Below are 5,192 nucleotides of genomic sequence, written 5' to 3'. Positions count from 1 at the left end.
TTGACCCTAGTCGGGAAGTGGTTTCGGGACCGCTAAACCGAGTCACTAAAATGTTTGAATGTGATACTTATTGTCTAGAATATGTAATAATGAATGTGTGAAAATTTCAAGCTTCAATTTGGTTGATTTCATGTGAATTTAGTTAATAGGACTTATGTGAGAAAATTCTAAAATGTGATAGGTCAATGTGTGAGGACCTATTAGTGCATGTGGACAAAGGGGGGGACTTGCATGTCAAATTTCCCCCCCTAATGAGTAGTGGCCGGCCATGACAAGGAAGGATGGGCAAAACATGTCATGAAACATGTTTTGTTAGTGGAAGAATAAAATAAGGAGTATGGGTAATAAAGAAATGGAAAACAAAAGAAAAAAAATGTGTGTGTAGTGTTTGTCCCCCCATTGCCGTGAGCTAAAGAAGAGAAAGGGGGAATTTTGTTCATCCTTTTCTCATCTTCATGCTTGCCAAAACTAGAAAGAAAAACAAAGAAAAATTTTCTCATCCTTTGGTTCATCCTTGGCCAAAAATTTTAAGGAGGAAAGAAGAAGAAAGGTGAAGAGATTCGGCCATGCATGTAGCTAGGCTAAGGTATGTTTGATGATGTTCCATGAGAGGCATGCATGTTTTAGTTGTTAGCTTGAGTTCTACCTAACCCATGGTCTAAATCTTGTTATGTGATGGAAATGGCACTTGACCATGGATGCATCATTCTTGGTTGATGTTTGATGTTGTGGTGATGAGGCATGAGGATGAGTTAAGATTCGGCCTAGGTGGAGGTTGTGTTAATGCCATTGCATGCAAAATATGAAGCTTGTTAATGATGCATGTGATGATGGCTTGATGATTCTTGAACCTCCTTTTTAGCATTTTTTTGTGTGAGCACATATGTGCATTGGTTGCTAAATGGAGAAGAATCGGCTAGCAAGATGTGTGCTAAGGCCGAATGTAACTTTGCATGTTAATGAGCAATGCATGTGTTAAATTGATGAAAAGGGGGAGGATGCTTTACTAGTGTGTATATGTGTGTATTAAGTGTTGAAATCGACCCCAAAAATGGACATGCATATTCGGCCAAGGGCAAAGAAATTAGCTAATATGTTGTGTTGATGCATGATTTTTGCATGTATGAGACTTTAATGTCTAATGTATAAATATGGGCTAAGTGCCTTGTGTTCATCTTTTGATGCCTAAATGATGAAATCAATTTATTTGTTTGATTAAGCTCAAGAGCAAAGGGGAAATAAAACCGATAAAGGGAAGGAAAAAGTGGTTGAATAGCTAGCGGAATCGTTCGACAACACCCGAGGTAAGTTCTTGAGTAAGAGAGCTTAAATTTCGATGTGATTAAATCATGCTCTATGTGTGGCTATTGAGCCGAATGTGCAAGGACAATATGTGCCTTGTGTTTGAGTTTCGTAAACGAAAATGAAATATGAATGTACCATGAATTATTGTTGGATGTGCATGATTAATTGAATGCTGTCCGGGCTAAGTCCCGAAGGCTTTGTGCTAAGTGAATATATCCGGACTAAGATCCGAAGGCCTTTGTGCGAGATACTAAATCCGGGTTAAGTCCCGAAGGCATTCGTGCGAGTTGTTAAATCCAGGTTAAGTCCCGAAGGCATTCGTGCGAATTGTTAAATCCGGGTTATGTCCCGAAGGCATTGTGTGAGTTACTAAATCCGGGCTATGTCCCGAAGGCATTTGAACGAGGAGCTATATCCGGTTAAATCCCGAAGGTACGTGATTTGGTAATGAATGAGCTTGCTGTAAAATTCCAGCGCATACTCGAAAAAAACATCCCAATATGGGGATATGTTACGTATGTGTTGAATTTAATCGAGCCCTTACAAATAAATGTTCGCTCAGTTGATAAACGAGCTATCGGCCTTCGGCTAAGTTAGTCTATTGTGTATGTGCATAAGGGTTGTTAATGTTGTGAAGCAAGTTTAATATCGATAAATTGCGTATTATGAAATATTCCGTTTAGCTAAATGTGTGATATTCTTTGTTTATGCTGGAATTCCTTGCTCAAACTTACTAAGCATAAATTGCTTACTCGTTACATTGCTCCTCTGTTTTATAGATTTTTGGTTCTCCAGCTATCGGACTCGGGATCTTGAAGTCGAAGTCGCCCACACTATCAAAGGCTCTTTTGGGTACTATTTTGGTTGAATTTTGTTATGGCATGTATAGGACTACCCATTGTTGTCTTTCGAGTACTTTATGAAATGTATAAGTGTACAGCCATGCGAAAATGGCTCGTAGAAGTGGAGTATGGCATTAGACCATCCGTATTTATGAATGTATAGATGGTTTCATGATGTAACTATAGTTGGAATGGAAGTGTTGAGCAAATGATCAGCCACTAGAATGGCTAAGTATGATCATATGTGGGCTTATGTATGACAAGGCCCTAGTTGGTCCATGAAACCCCAAATTAGGTAAGGTTCACTTTGAAAACAGAAGCTGATAGCAGCAGTGGTGTGGATTGGAAAAATCACAAGAATTCGTAGGAGTGGAATTAAATAGTGAATAAATTATGTAAACGAACCTTGATGAATCTACTTTCATATGGAAGTAACGAAACAATTATAGGAACAGTACAGTAAGAGATATTTGGGTTCTTGTGGAACAGGACCAGAACAGTTTCTGGATTCACTGTTCCGACTTTGGAAATTCACTATAAATTGACCAGAGATAATTAGGGGTCATACCATATATGTATGGATTCCTCTCTGAGTCTAGTTTCCATAGAAACAAACGGCATCAGTATTGAAGCTCTGTGCAGAGAGATATCCCAGTCGTAATGGGAAAAGGTCAGTGTAGTCGACCCCTGTAACATGGGAGACTTTGACTAATAAACTGTACTAATTGGCCCGACCAAAAATTCTAGAAAAAAATCCATAGGTGGGGACATGAGTCTAGTTTCAGGGAAAAATCACAAAACTGATTTTTGAGTTGTGAAACTCAAGATATGATTTTTGAAGCGACTAGTACTCAGACTGGGCAGTGTCTGGAAAAATTTTTCAAAGTTTGTTAACATCTCGTGTCCGACTCCGGTGTCGGTCTCGGGTTCGGGGTGTTACAGAGTAGATACATAAAAGAACCATCATTGTTTTTCTTAAAGTAAACACAACTGTCAAAGCTACTTCTTTTAAAACTATGAGAAGTCATAAAAGAATCAAACCTCTTGTACCACTGTCTTGGTGACTGTTTCAAACCGTAAAGGGACTTTTTCAGCAAGCAAACATAGTCCTCCTTTTCTGAGACTGTAGAACCCTCTGGTTGTTGCATGTAAATATCCTCCTCAAGTTTTCCATGTAAAAATGCAGTTTTTACATCTAACTGCTCCAGCTCCAAATCATGTATGGCCACAATATCAAGCAAAGCTCGAATTGAACTATACTTCACAACTAGAGAGAACACATCTGTGAAGTCCACTATTGGAATTTGACTGTAACCTTTTGCAATAAGCCTTGCTTTATATCTGGGTTCTTCAACTCTTGGAGTCCCTTCTTTCTTCTTAAACACCCATTTACAACGAACAACCTTTTTACCTTTAGGAATTTCACAAGATCCCATGTTTTATTTTTGCGGAGTGATTTCATCTCCTCTTGCATAGCAAACATCCACTTTTCTGAGTCTTCACAACTAACTGCCTCAGAATAATTAGATGGCTCTTGGTTTGCATCTATATCTTCAGCCACATTTAAAGCATAAGTAACTAGATAGCCTCAGCATACTTCTTTGGAGATTTAATTTCTCTTCTAGTTCTATTTTTGGCAATAAAGTATTATGGTGAAGAAGCAACTCTATTTTAAATTTTTGTATTGGCTTCAGTAGTAGACTCTGTTGTAGATTCTGTATTAATCTGATGCTCTACCTGCTTTTGATTTTCTTTATTGGGAGAGTCTTTAAGAGATAAGTTAGGTAGCATAACAGTTTCATCAAAAATAGCATATATGCTAATCACAACTTTTCTATTTTCAGGACACCATAACTTATACCCTTTTACACCAGCTTTATAACCAAGAAAAACACATTTAATGGATCTCGGTTCCAATTTTCCATTATCAACATGAGCATACGCAGGACAACCAAAAATCTTTAAATCAGAATAGTCAGCAGGATTACCAGACCATACCTCTTGTGGAGTCTTTTTCTCAATGGCAATGGATGGAGATCGGTTGATCAAAAAACATACAGTAGAGGCTGTTTCGGCCCAAAATGACTTTGGTAAGTTGGCATTTGACAATATACACCGAACTTTCTCCATGATCGTTCTATTCATTTGTTCTGCAACGCCGCTTTGCTGTGGAGTTCGACAAACTGTCAAGTGTCTCACGATTCCTTTTGACTTGCACAATTTATTAAATTCATCCGAAGAGAACTCTAAGCCATTGTTTGTGCAGAGGTATTTTATTTGCTTTTTCGTCTATTTTTCAATCATGGTTTTTCGAGACTTAAATGCGGAAAATACATCACTTTTCTGCTTCAGGAAGAACGCCCACACTTTTCTGCATATAATCAGCTCCACCTCTCGAAGGTACTCTAGATGGCCCCCACAGATCGGAATGAATATACTCCAACGTTCCCTTCATGTTATGGATTCCTCTGGTGAATCGAACTCTCTTTTGCTTCCCAAAAATGCAGTGCTCACAGAACTTCAGTTTGCAAATTCCTTTCCCATCAAGAAGTCTTCTTTTGCTCAATTCTGCCATGCCATTCTCACTCATATGCCCTAGGCGCATATGCCAAATTTTAATAATATCATCATCTGACAAGGAAAAGGATGAGATAGCTACATTACCAGTAACAGTAGAACCCTGCAAAACATATAACTTGGTAGTCTTTCTCTGCCATTTCATCGCAATGAGGGAACCTTTAGAAATCTTTAAAACACCACTTTCAGCTGTGTATTTGTACCATTTTGTATCAAGAGTACTCAATGAAATTAAATTTCTCTTCAATTCTGGAATATGTCGTATGTTACTAAGTGTTCTGACAACTCCATCAAACATCTTAACTTTAATTGTTCCAACACCTGCAATTCTACATGAAACATTATTTCCCATCAAAACAACACATTCAGACACTGTTTCGTAAGTTGTAAACCAATCCCTATGGGGACTTATGTGGAAGGTGCAGCCCGAATTAAGAATTCACTCCTCACTTACTTTAAAATTGTTGA

This window comes from Gossypium hirsutum, chromosome D06 (assembly GCF_007990345.1).
Source record: "Gossypium hirsutum isolate 1008001.06 chromosome D06, Gossypium_hirsutum_v2.1, whole genome shotgun sequence".
In the NCBI taxonomy this organism is placed as follows: Eukaryota; Viridiplantae; Streptophyta; class Magnoliopsida; order Malvales; family Malvaceae; genus Gossypium; species Gossypium hirsutum.
This window is presented reverse-complemented; position numbering follows the sequence as displayed.